This window comes from Nuphar pumila, chromosome 8, assembly GCF_984573655.1.
Source record: "Nuphar pumila chromosome 8, dmNupPumi1.hap1.1, whole genome shotgun sequence".
NCBI classification, from domain to species: Eukaryota; Viridiplantae; Streptophyta; class Magnoliopsida; order Nymphaeales; family Nymphaeaceae; genus Nuphar; species Nuphar pumila.
Window position 1 is genome coordinate 88904406 of NC_143256.1, and position 14573 is coordinate 88918978.

At 35.6% G+C, this 14573-nt stretch overlaps 1 long non-coding RNA gene across 1 annotated transcript; it reads left to right on the forward strand.

Annotated features, from left to right (window-relative positions):
• The first annotated feature begins 270 nt into the window (after positions 1 to 270).
• LOC149830007 (uncharacterized) lies at positions 271 to 10585 on the forward strand. The gene is made up of 2 exons (XR_016433614.1): positions 271 to 460; positions 10197 to 10585. It is a non-coding gene; the product is annotated as an uncharacterized LOC149830007 (long non-coding RNA).
• Positions 10586 to 14573: the final 3988 nt, after the last annotated feature.

A 14573-nucleotide genomic window follows, 5' to 3' on the forward strand; every position in this document is an offset into this window, starting at 1 on the left:
TCAAGTTCAGCTCTCTAAACGAATTTGTCATGAGCATGAGCTTGGCTCAGCACCACTGTAAGGAGCTGAGCTTGAAATGAGCACCATCAGTTGGGTTGGGTGACGGGTCGGCTGCTTTCCCGTTCAACCCTGAGCACTGCACCTGAAAGTTGAAACAATCTCAATTCAATCCTGGGTGACGGGTCGGCTGCTTTCCCGTCCAACCCTGGGGACGCAAACTGATTGGATACAGGTCTCCGAGTCGGGTCGGACTCTCTCTCTCTTTCTCTCTCACGCAAAATGAGCTCCGAAGTGACGACCGGGTTTATCGAGGGCCTCCATTTCGTCCTAGCTCTTTCCCTGTCGCCACGCCTTTTGCTCCCCCCACGACGCAGCTCTCTCCCTCAACAAAACCCTAACCCTAACGTCACTGGGCACAGGCATTGCTCCTCGGCCGATCTCCGGCGTCTCCACCGAATTGGTACTCTCTCTCTCTCTCTCTCTAGAAGGGGGCACATGTTGCTGCTTCCATACGTGGCATAGGGCAACCTCAACCCCTCGGTGACCGTCGCCCATCTAATTCACCACCACATATTCTGCACTACCACCTTTTCCTTCCCGATGCTCGCAACCTCGCCACTGGATGGTGGTTATTGTGCGTGGGTGCGTGCGTGTGCAACTGCATGTGTTGAAATATGTTTTGCCTTTTTTTTTGTCTTAATGCTTGCTTAAATGCATTAGAATCTTCATTTGGTATGAGGTTTAGTTAAAGCATGTACGTTGTGATGCTTAATTTTCCTCCCAATTATCTTATGCACAATAAAGTCGTTCTGACCTTCTTCTTCCCTTTATATGTCACATTGCTGTTTGACAACAATCCGTTCTGTTGGCATCCTAATTGACTCGATCGTTTCCATCTTAACTATTTCAAACACAGATGCTATAGTTGCTTGCGTTGAATTTCGTCTAATGAACGTTAATCCTCTCTTAACTATTTTCACATGCATTCGCAGAATGAAGGGCTGTAAGAATGTAAAGGAGGTTTGTGGTGGGACATATAAAAAGATATTAAGGATATGGTAGCATGATTAGCAGCGATGTTGCTCAATAACACGCTTAGGGTCAAATTTTGAATTTTAAGGGCACAAAAAATGGGATTGAGGGTAAAAATGAAGAAATATTTTTTGAAAACATAAAAAAAGAAAAGAGCTACTCCCCAACTTCAATCATACACAAATGAAGCAAATAATGGAGATTTTTATCATATTTCACTTCCTTGAGAAGTTACCATAATGCATCATGCGACTTGTGCCAATCACTGCCTTTTTCGACCATTTGTTCAATGATGTGAATGATTGTTTTATTGGTTGCTTCAGCTAGTCCATTTCATTGAGAATAATAGGGACTGGAAAAGTTTTGGGAAATGCCAAACTTTCTACAAATCTCTGCAACCTTCTCATTTTTAAAATGGGTGTCATTGTCAAAAACAAAATCTTTTGGAATTCCAAAATGACACAAGATTTTTGTAAATGAATAACAACTTGTTGACCTTGAACTGTAGACAATGACACAACCTCTACCCATTTGGTGAAGTATTCGGTGGTGGCGAGCATGTACCTATGACCATTTGAAGCTATAGGGCTTATGGGTTCTATGACATCAAATGCTCACATGTAGAAAGGCCAAGGTGATGCAACAAAATGCAATGTTAATGAAGGTGCATGAATGATGTTCCCATGAATTTGATATTCTGGACACCTTTTGACATAAGTTTATCAGTCTGATTCTAAGGTCAAACAATAGTATCTTGCTTGAAGTATTTTCTTTTCCATCGGGCAAGATCCAACACGCCCTCTGCAAATTCCATCATGGCATTCTTTCATTATGATTTTAGCCTCTTTTTGATCAACACATCTCAACATGTCCTTGCTATACCTTTTTTCTTTCACAAAACTCCTGACATGATGAAATATCTGGTTGCCATTTCTCTGAGTTGTTTCTTATCTCTAGAAGTAGCTTCTATGGGAAATTCTCTTTTTTTCAAGAAATTTTCAATGTCATAGATCCATGGTTTCCCGTCATTTGGTTATGCTGAATTAACTTTTCGGTCTTCTCTTTTTGAGCTACTTCTTTTCTCCCTTCCCAAGATGGTTGTTCTATGTTCCCAATCACAAGTGATCGACAATCTTATTTTTTCTCCATTTTCGCAATCGATGCAAGGTTGGCTGGACCATCCGCAAATTGGTTATTTTCTCTTCTAGTTTGGGAGAAATTACTGAGATTAATTTTTTTTGAGATCTTTAACAATTTTATTATATGAAATCAGTTTCTCATGCTTTGTCATCCATTCCCCAATAACTTGTTTTATGATCAACATTGAATCTCCCCATATATTTACTTTCTTAACTCCCAATTCAATCAAAATCTTTAGTCCTTGGATCAAAGCTCCATATTCTGCATCATATGTGTATAGGGAAAATCCAATTTCAATGAATATGGCATTCTTTCTTTTTGTGAGGTTATGATCACAATTCTGATTCCTAAACCATTGAAATTTCTCAATCCATTAAAATATAATTCCCAGATATCATTGGCTTCTTCCAAGTTTAGGATATCTTTATCAGGGAAATCATCCTTGATTCCTGTTTTATCCTCTAGATGTAAATCAGCTAGATGATCAGCTAGAGCGTGCCCCTTGATTGATTTTTATGGAAGATACTTTAGATCGAATTCCATAAGTAACACTTGCCATTGAGCTATCCTTCTAGTTAAAACTGTTTTTTCAAAAATGTACTTAATTGGATCCAAATGAGATATGATTTTTACTTCACATGCTAGCATATAGTGCCAAAGTTTTTGAGTCACTCAAACTAATGCTAAGTGTGTTCTTTCCAAATTTGTATACCTTCCCTCATAATCAATGAATGTCTTATGTACTAAATGGCATGTTTCACCTTGTTATCTTCCTCGTATTGGGCAAGTAGGCCTCCACAAGCAACTTTATTTACTGAGAGGTAAAGAAGTAGTGGTTTCCCTATAATGGGTGCCCTAAGCATAGGAGATATTCTTTCAGTTTATCAAATGATTCTTGACAATCTTTATCCCAGATGAACTCAACTTCTTTTCTCAAAAGCCTATTGAATGGCTCATAAGATATTTCAGGTGTTCCTTTTCAAACTTGGTTTGATTGTGTTCACATCATCTCAAGTTTGAGGGGGAGTGTTGAAGAATGTAATATTGTGTGTCATAGGTGTGAGTAATACTCACTTATGTATTATTATGTATGTGCAAGGGTATTTTTGTACATTAGCATTCAGCATATATAGCAGCCAAAGTAAAGGTCTATTTTGGTCTATATCTGTATTAGTGGAGTAGCCAAAGGGGTCAACCCCTATATGTTGTAACTTTCTTTTCATTTTAGTGTAATGAAGCTATTCTCATTTTCCTCATCCTCTTGCAATCTTCCATGGTTTTCTGATTACCTTTAAGTAATTAGTCATAATTTTTTTATAATTAGGGCTAGATTCCTTAAATTAGTTTAATGAGAATGATAATTATAATTATCACAAGTTAATTTCTTATGAATATTTAATTTTAGTTAGAGTTTCTTGAATTTAAGTAACTTGCATTTTAATGAAAAGTTATTCACCTCGTTAAGTAGGTCATTAGTAAGTAATTGATCACAAATTTCATATTTTGCCAAATTATTGATTTTCATTAGTCATGAAGTATTGTTGTTACCAAATTTGGTTTAAGAAGCTCCTTCAAATTAAATTGGTTCTCTAAATTGTTTTGAAAAAGTAATTAGATTCTTAAGATTATTGCAAACAAAGGATGTAGAGGACTTACTCGGGTTTTGCTAGAAGTCCTATCCTTGCTTACATTGAAATTTCATTTCCTTACTCGAACTTCGAGATCTCGATCCAGCAGAGTATCCTACTCTTGCTAGATCTCGTAACAGGGAATGGGCTTTTCCAAGTAGGAAAAACTTCTCTACTAAGCTAGAAAAATTAGTTCTAGCCTACCAAAGTAAGCTTTGTAGTTTTCCTAACTTAGACAGGAAACAAAGTAGGAAAATACCAAGGTAAAGCTAATTTTCCCAACATTAGACTGAGCTAAGTGGGGAAACTTAACTAGGAAAAGGGAGAGTAGCCTAGGTGAGTGGAATGCTAGGTACTCACACCAACTTTCCCAATCTTGGTTTTTGCCAAGTGGGAAACTGGCCTAGAAACTGCTAGTAAAATTATTTTGTAAGACAACCTACCTAGACCTAGGGTTGCAAACTAGTCGGACCTTTATCCGATTCTGACTCAACCAAATAAAATTCAGGCGGATATGGTACACTGGAATGAGATCCTTTTAGAAAACGGTACAATAAAGGTCAAAATTAATTAAATTCGGATCAGAATTGGATGAAAAATTGTCTCAGATTCGAGTTACACCTTTTACAAAACTCGTAAAAAGAAAAGCATGGTAATGATGACCGTACATGTCAAATGACTAATATGACATGACAGTTTGTCTATATATATTAAATCAAATAGTTATATTAATGTATAGGCTGACCTATAGGCTATAGCCTGACAAAGCCTGTTGGTTGTAATCAATGGCCCATGATGACTTTGGCTTGTGGAGCTAATTACCCAAAACCTATGACTTTACTTTGGTTTGTGGATCTTGTTTCAATGGAAGCCAGATCACATTCGAATCTGGATCATTATTATGTGTTTTGAGTTGGATCCAAATCCAAAACCAGATTCACTCAAAAGAAGTCGGAATCGGTATCAGTTTTGCTTATATTCGAACTGAACCCAACCCATTTGCAACCCTACCTAGACCTAGTCCTACTCCTAACTAGGAAATTAAAAGAGAAAGTTAGGCATTTTTACCTAACTGCACTCCTCGAAGGCGAAGGAAGAAGAAGACACTCCAAGACTTGCATGTGAAAGAGAGCACAAGCAAAGGAGGTACCTCATGCAGGTCAAGAATGAAGGCCATGAAGTGGGGTGGTTGGGAAGGGGGGTGTATTTATACCAAGGTTGCTAGACTAGGAAGCGAAAGCGGAAAACGATACCGGAAGCGAAAGCGAGAAGTGAGGCATTTTAAAATTTATAGGAAGCGAGAAGCAAGGTATCAAGAATGAAAAAGGAAACAATATGGAAACTGAATAAGAATTGAACAAGAAACAAATAAAACTAAAAGTCTAAAATAAAATTGAGTATTCTTATATTTCATGATTTTTTAGTGTAAGAATTAATTTTTTTGTTAAAATCTAACAATGATAGTTGCCAATTTAACAAAAGCACATGAGAAGTGTGAAAGCGTGAGAGGAAAAAACATGGAGCACATGAAAAGAAACATATGAAACACATATAGGCAGCATGTAGGAAAGCATGGACAATGCTTGTGGGAGCATAGGAGAAGTGTCGGAGAATTGAGATTCTCATGAAGTTTCGGAAGCGAGGAATATCATGCTTCCGAAGCGAGTTTCTGGAAAGTGCGCTTCCCACCTACCTAAGAAGCTTCTGGTAACTCTGATTTATACCATGTGCCCCTCACCAAGAGTCTCAAGCTAATGTTGCCAAGCATGCCCCCCTCTCTTCTCATATTGAGGTTGTCAATATTAGTCCTAATGTCACCTAACCCTGCCCCCCTTTCGAGCCTCATTTGAGGTAGAGGCTAGTTGGTGCAGCTTGTTAGCTCATGTCTCGAAGTGTGTGCTTCTTTCCAAAAACCTTAAAATGTATTTTCTTGGACTATTTCTATAAAATCACTGGAATCTTGCTTGATTTGGTATTGCAACAAGCCAAAACTAACTTCTTGTCAAATTCAACAAGCCAAACATGCTTGTTGTTGACTCAAGGACCAAAATTGGGTAAAAACCATAAAAATTTTGGGTGTCAAAAATAATAATAATAATAATTAGCTATATCTCTTATGGATTGGTTATTCTTTTATTTGATTTTGCCTTCTTTGAGTTCATTTGAAATTATGTTACTAAAAAAATCAGATTTAGCAATAAAAATCGAATGAAAACTCATTTAAATAATTTCTAATCTTTGATTATGAAAGACCTGTTGTTTTATTGGATTAAACTACCTATGTTTTAATGTATAGCAATTCACAAAATGCAAGTGGGCTGCTTGCCGAATGATATGTTGACCCCCCTAACAACCTTATTGAGGATTATTGGACCTCTAATCTTGGGGAGTTGATCAGCAATTAGAGATATCTTACAGATCTTATTGGCCAGTTGAACTGTCTTGGAATTTAGTTAAGCCTTCTTCTGTCAACTGGACATAGGTTCTTCAAGTTTCTTGTTAGAGTTATCTTGAGTTTCTCTAAGAGATTATGGATCATTACATGTGGACCCCTCACTAGTTGGTACTATCGGCCCATCAAAAGTAACAAAGGGGTTTTTAATGGCTCAAATGGATTTTGAAATTTATTAACCCTTTTGATCTTCAATGGGAATGTGAATCAAACTTAAAAGAAAATGTTTTTAAAATTTTAATGAAATAAGAAATTATATAATTGTACCACATTTGAAAAACAAGTTTCATAGTTCTATTCTATGTCACATGGGTGCGGGTGCGACACAGGTGTGGAACAATTTCAAAATTTTTGGACACGGGAACATAGCTATATATATGTATATATATTTTTTTAAAAATATATATATAACAATAATAAGACTCGGTCAAAGTTGTGCCCATTAGGGGACACAACTATATATATATATAACAATAATAAAACTCGGCTATATATATATATTTTAAAAAAAGATGTAAAAAGATTGATTTTTTTTAGTTTTTGCCCTGAAAAAAGACAAAAATAGACTTGGTCAAAGTTGACTAAGTCCAAAATGTGGACAGACTTGGCCCCGGTGTGTTGACCGAGTCCGACACTTGGTTGACCGTGTCCGCCCCGTGTTCGAAGCCGCACCCATGTTGGGGTGTGTCGATGCGGGTGCGTCGACCCCCTAGCCGAGTCCGTGTGACATAGGTTCTATTTGAATTTGTAGAAGTAATTTAAGATATATTCTATTTTTTGTAATTTTCTTTTCAATTTACTCTTTTAGAATCTCCACAAGTCTAATTGTTAAAGTTATAATTGGTTGTTTACTCACTATTGTAGCTTATTAATAATCTATTATTGTTTCAGAGCGAAACATTTTTTAGAGAAAGGAGGATTTTTTTTTAATGCTTACATGATACTTCAACAAAGATATATAACAAGAAAGTTGAGCGTTTTATTCTACAGTTGAGTTGTTAATATGTCAGTTTTGTCTTTTTAAATACGTTGTACTCATCCCAAAGTTATATTTTCACTTGTGTTGAAGATTCTGATGAAAGTTGAATTATTATATAGAGTTGCATGAAAATGCCCTACAATGTTCATATTCTTGATTTTTTAATGCTCTTTCAGTTTCGTTTGATTTGTAAAGACTTGACAACAAAAATAAACAACCCAATAGTCACATCCTCAGACATGACCGTGGGTTTGTTTTGGGGCTTCACAGCCTATGTAATAAAATAAATCCTAGGTCATACTCGTCAAAAGTATGGATTAGTTGATAGGCTCTGGTAGTGAGATGTGAATAGTAGATGGAAAAGTGGTTTGAAAATTTGCCTGATTGGTGCAAAACTCTTAAAGGACTTCAAAACTAAGATTAGGCCTTGGGTTGGCAGCAGTTCTTTATTAAGATTTTGGGCAAACATTTGGCTGCATGATTTAGGATAGCAGATAAGTTTCCAGCCTTATTTCACATTACCAAGATATCTCAATTGTGCAGTAAAGTATTGTTGGAAGGACGGTTTGTTGGAAATCTTTTTTTACAAGAAATTTTCGTGAGTTAGAATTTCAAGACTGGCTTGTTCTTATTGGAAAATCTGGCAGGAGTTGAACCAAGACTAATCATGAGGTGAGTTGGACCTATAGCAAAAATGGTGCATTTTCCTTTTCCTTTTTACCCCAATGTTGTGAAGCTCCTTATGATAACTATTTGGCGTCATTGGACTATTATTGCTAAGTACACAAACCCTTCTTGGTTAATCTCTTTGGATAATCTGCACATGCAAAATAATTTGATGAAGAAGGGTTTTGGGGTTGCTAGCAGGTGCATTCTTTGCTTTAATATAGAGGAGACGATGACACATCTTTCCTGGAGCTGTGTTTTCCAGCAAGTGTTTGATCTTAAAATAGATAGTTCTGACGCTTCCAGAATTAGATAACTCCTTTTGGGTCCGTCTATACTCAAAGTAAGTAAATATTGGGGTTTCATTTGGGCAGGCAATATGGAAGGAAAGAAACTACCACACTTTTTGAGAAACATTTTCTTAATGCCTCTTTGCTGCACACATTTATTCTTGCTGATGTTACTTTCTGGTGTTTTCCAAATGTAAAAATAAGTATTTGTCTTGGGTGTGTCCTCTTTTCAAGCATTTACCCTTTCTTCACCATATTGGGTGAGTCCTCTTTTCAAGCATTTACCCTTTCTTCACCATATTGGGTGATGGTTCTTCAACCAACATGTTTCGAGATACTGTAACCTGATTGCTCTTGTTGATAATCTTTTATATATTTTCTCTAAAAAATGTTGGTGACACCATAGTTTAAAAAAAGTAAGTATTTTCAAAACATTGCATTCTTAATCCGATATTAAGTCTTTAAAAATGATTCTTTGCATTTTTTGTATCGTTTATGTGTTTAAGATGTTTTTCATGTATTTTATACATTTTATGTTTTTCCTATACTGATATTTTCTTGTGGAACAGCATATTTTTAAACTATCTTGAGTTTTCTTCAGAAAGAGATTTGTGGCTATGAGTAATTTGGTACAATTTTTGTGGTTAACTATGTAATGTAGGTTCTTCAAATTGCCCAGTGCCATTGTCAGTCCTGGTACTTTAGATTTATGTGGTAAGTATCGTTCCTATGAAAAATAACGATATGATACACACTTGCATCATGATGCGAGTGTGTAAAGTGTGTATCATATCGTTTCTTTTCATAGTAACGATACATATCGTACGATACAGGGTGTATCATACGATACACCTTTGACACACTTTAAAAAAGGGCCAAATCATAATTTTTTTTTTAGGTTTTAAAGACCTCTTGAGGGCCGACTCCCTCATTTGTGTAGAGACCATTAGAGGGGTGTATCCACGCTCCCTAGGAGTCATGCAAGCAATTTGAGGTACAACACAGGGCATGTTCTTGTTATTGTTTGTGTAATATAGGGCATGTTCTTGTTGTTGTTTACGATACATGGAAGGTAACTTGGTTATTTAACTGTTAAGTATTCATAAACTTGGTTATTTTGTTTTTGTTTTTGTTTTTATAATATGAAAGTATGAGTCTTGTGACATGTTCTTAATTGCAAGATATTTAATATTTTGCATTGTTCTTGTGAGATAGTTGATGTTTGAAGATGTCTTATGCAGCTCATAGAGACATAAATGCTTCATATGTGATTTTATGGTTGTATTTTGTGCAATTCATCACTGTTTAATGTGTATGCTTTTTTTTTTTAGAATTTTGCTAATCTTTCATATTTTTTTGGATTTTTTGAAAAATTTTTATTAAAAATTTACGAGTTTTTACGATACAATACGAGATGATATACATATCTTATTTTGGGCCTGACCGATATGGGTAACAATACAATACTTACAACCTTGCTTCAGAGTGCTGCTATTGCTTGGTGCTTCCACACGTTTACATGTCATACAAATTGTACATATATTTAAAACATTTTTTATATAATGATTTTTCTATATTTGTCTTCATTGTCAGGCAACGCTAACATATATTTTGTCTAATCTTGCGGAAGGTCCATAAGTTTGATAATGGTATTGCATATATCATCCTTGTTGATCAATAATTTTCTGGCATATACTAGAGAACTAAATGCTAGTTTTAGTTCTTGGTGCAGTTGGAAAAATTTTCAAATAGAAGAAACTGCTGCCAGTGAACACTATGCAGCTTAGCTTACACTATCCTCTAGCATGTATCAAACCTGGAGTTTTTGCAACCTTTATAGTCTGATTTTAGATTGGCTGTTAAGTCACATGATTGCTGTTAGTTGGAACTTTAAAACATTTAGTGACTCTAAGTCTAAGACATTTGGTTTTAGATTCTGCAAACCATGACATTTTAGTATATCCAAAGTTTGAAAACTCCTGTTTATACATTTCGTTTGCTGCTTGTAGATTGACTGATATAGGTGCTGTGAGAAATGGATGTCAAACCGATGGTTGCATTGAGGGCTGCACTTGTAGGTGCACTGGCTGCATTTGCAAAGGTAGCTGGTGCGGTAAAGGCTGCTGGTGGAGCAAAGGTTGGTGCAGCAGCAGCTGCAATGACTGCTGCTTCAACTGCAGCAATCTCAGGAAGCAGGGGGAACTCTGATGCTTTAAAGAAACCATCAAATTGATTGACGTGGACCATATATTACTAAAAGCTTTTAAAACCTTGTGTTAATAATGTGCAGTGGCATACGGAAGCAGCTTGGCCTAGGTGCAAACAGAATGTAATGTCGAAACTTCCGAGTTGATTTGTGTTCTAAAGTGGGTGAAATGAAGTTGCCGATTCTTTACTTTTATCAGCCTTTGACTATTTCTTATTATTTCTAAACAACAAGAATGGCTGAGTTATCAGTTTCTCTTTATGGGTTTGATCAAGGTTGAACCATTTGGACGCAACATTATGCATATGGATAAGCAGTGCTGGCCAAGCAGAACTACGAACCCAATTTTTCTGCAAAATTGCTTGCAGATGTCATGTTCAGCTGCACGGCTTGACATGGGAATGCCTTTGGATCACGTGAAAACAGCTAAACTTTGCTCTTTCCTAGCTGTTACAAGTGCTTGATCAACGTATGCCTGTTGGTGTACTATTTAACCTTCGTATATTGAGTTTATCCTAAGCTTCATTTTTATTATTAACTTGTAGCAAAGCAATTTTATTCCACAACTTGGTATAAATTGTTAGGTCTATTTTGATCATAGAAAACTTGGACCGGCGGATGTCCAATGCAAAACTCGTGTGTTATGAAACCCCTGGAGTACAAGGCTGCATCTACCCTACATTTGGCCAACTCCGAAAGCTTTTACATGCAGAATTGGGTGATGAAACCCTTCGTGTATATGAGGGCACCGCCGTTGGAAGCTCTTTTATGCAGAATTGAGTGATATCCAGGGGATTGCACATCTAGCCGATTTGGTCTTTGCTAAACCATGCTTACCTGTCCTCGAATGGGAATCTACCTTCGCCTTGACGACCTTACTAGGTTGAGAGACTCCACAATAAACCTTCAACGTTTCTATGCCGTTGTATATGTTAGGCGTAACTTCTTTCTTCCTAAGGAGAGGTTTGGATTGACCAGTACATGGACTAAGCAGAAGGGGAAGAAATGGTGTATAATTTGGCATTGGTGGTTACATCGAGGATGTGGCTGGCATGGAAAGGGCATAATTATAGAATCTTCAAAGTGCACACGGTTAGGTGCATGTGCAAGCAATTCTTTCATAAGAAAAGATGCATAAAATGGAAAATCCATGTTAGGGAACGAAACACTATTGATAGATCGAAGAGACAAAAATAAGAAGAAAAAGAAATTCAATCACACAAAGAACAAAGATTTGCTTACATCTACGACCACACTGAGATCCTTTATTAGATTGAGAAAACACACCGCTCAAAATTACAAAAGACGAACTGCCCTCTTTAAATATAAGGAGTCTAGGACAACCTATATAAGGGTAAAATCATAAAAACTACTACAAATATTTTTGCCCCCACCTTACAGGCAGGGGCGCTGCTCCCTACAATCTCCCACCAACTTACCGCGAAGTTGGATCCACGAAAAATAAAAAATTATATTAAAGTAGGAATCATGCTCCACACTCCAACAATCTCTCACTTAAAGACTGATTTTACTTTCAGTAACTACATCTTGTAACGCCTCTCCTCAAACAATCCAGAATCTTAGTGTGGCACCTTCAACAACTATCTGTTAAGGCTAACTGAGGTTGTGCACAACCTTAGCTTCTGTACGATAAGTGTCTTGGTTAACATATCTATCAGGTTTTCTGACCCATGTATCTTCTCAAATGAGTGCATCATCAGACAACAAATCATGAATAAAATGATACTTCATTTAAATGTGCTTCATCCTTGCATGGAATGTTGAATTCTTTAATAGATGAATCACACTTTGACTATCACAGAAAATGACATTACTACTCTACTTTCTGCCAAGTTCTTCATTTTTTTTTTAACTAGATCATCTTCTTGTTTGCTTCAATAACAACAACATATACAACTTCAGTGGTGCAGAAAATCACAATCTTCTGCAACTGAGAGACCCAACTTATATCAGTGTCACCCAAAATATAACTTGTGGTGCTTTTACTATAACACTCTAATTTTTATAACCCAAAAAATGGTGGAATATTTTTTTTTGAAATGCCTTTAACTATTTAACAAATAACAGCGGAAAAACGCATCGGGTTTAAAATTTGGCGTGTTACTTCACATGAATATTTCCAATCGTACAATTGTGGAATTTAAAATTTAACCAATAATCAACCATGCATAAAATAATTTAAAGGTCCACATATGTTCAAAATTAATTATATTTATCATTGAATTAAAATTTAAAGATTAATCAGAGTCTAAAACGTCTTGAAGGCAAAGAAAAGGTAGGTTCGGTCCTCATCGCAACCTTCCGCCTTCGCTTGTAAGTACCTACTCACTTTCTGAAAAATTTTAAAATCAGAGGGTCGGACACAACTTGTCTTAGTAAGATAGATTATACTAAACTTGTAAAACAGAAATACGAAACAGGAACTTCATCTAATTTTTCATAGTAAATTAAATCTAAGTGACTAATCATGCATTTTAATTTAAGCAACAAGTACAAGAACTAGCAGATTTAAACAAATATGCATTATTTATTTTAACTCAAATCAAATACAATGTATGAACAAATTAAATATATGAACTTACCATATGCAGAAACCATTGAATGCATGTTCATATTTTTATCTTTAATTACATGGTCTTTCTTAAATGATGTATGCAATGCCTAACTAATGCGCATACATCTTATGTTTCACTTCTTAGCCCCGTGGGTATAACACAGGCAGAAACCTGGTGCAGGGCCATGGCTCAGACAATGTTTTACATACAGAAGTGGCTTTATCCTGGCCAAACACCTTTCACCAGTCTCGAGTGTAAAACAACAAGAGCGAGAGAGACTCCTAACACCACTATCTCGATGTATCAAAATTTTACTCATGAGTTTCTTACCCTGTATACTGTAATCTATTGCAGAGGTTTTTCCTATCTTTGTGGGTGGAGAGGAGCAATCTTTCATGCTCAAACAAAATTTCATGAAGTCGGATGTACCGCTTGCCTTCTCTTTGCAAGCTCTTACTTTAATATTACATATTTTACTTAATTACTTTAATGGCTTACATGCAACATCATGATTGAATCTGTTATAAGGACTCATCCACTTTTGGGCAGTAGATGTATTCTTTGATGCATTGCATTCAATTACATACTCATTCTCATGCTTTGACTAACAAATATGCATGTACATGGGCAATGCGATAAAAAAATATAATTTACATGCATCCACATAAATACAATATCACATCATCATCATTATTACATAATAAGACCAGACATGCACACAAAATACCACATTCAAGATTTATATTGCTCTTTACATGTTGAACCCTTCGGTCCCTGAATTACAATTAGCCCCTTTTTAGGCAATATGTTTAGTCTTTTCCAATATTCATTCATACCTTAGGGTAGGCATACCATACCCTACATAAAATCAGGTCTAAAATATACATACACATGCTGCATTCTAATTATAACAGAAAAATTATGCGAAACACATGCAAACAATAAAAATGTCAGGATTCAGTCCTTGGACCCACTCAAATTTGTGAAACTCCTAACTTTGTTTGACTATTATAGAGTTAACAAAAAATTTTACAATTGATAAACATAGCTAAAATTTTCATATATTAAAAGAAATTTTGTCAGCTTTTCATAGTCGTAAATCGTTCGTAAAAATTCTTTCATATGAGAAAGTTACGAATATTTTACCGCAGACATGTCTTTTTTTGTTCCAATTATCATAGAGCCGTGCTCATTCCATGAACAGAGCTCAAAATTTTATAGAAAGTAGGAAATTTTGTTAGTTTTCCAATGCAATAAATCAGGTTACCCAAATCTATATACCCATATTTTTTTTTACATAATTTTAATTAAAAACTAAAATAAAACTACACAATTAAGTATGATATACTCTAAATGAGACAAATAATATTTTTACAAGGTCGTTTGGCCGAAAGAATGAATCTGTTTTTCACATGTATTATTTTCTCAAAAATTAATTCAAAAAATACATAATTAATGAAATAAATCATGAAATTTACATGCAAATAAAATTCAGAAAAATCTCTAAAAATCATAGAATATTCACATGCATATATTCTACCAACTACAAAAAAAAATTTACATGATCTAAGTCACGAAATTCATGATTTCCCTAAATTACCAAA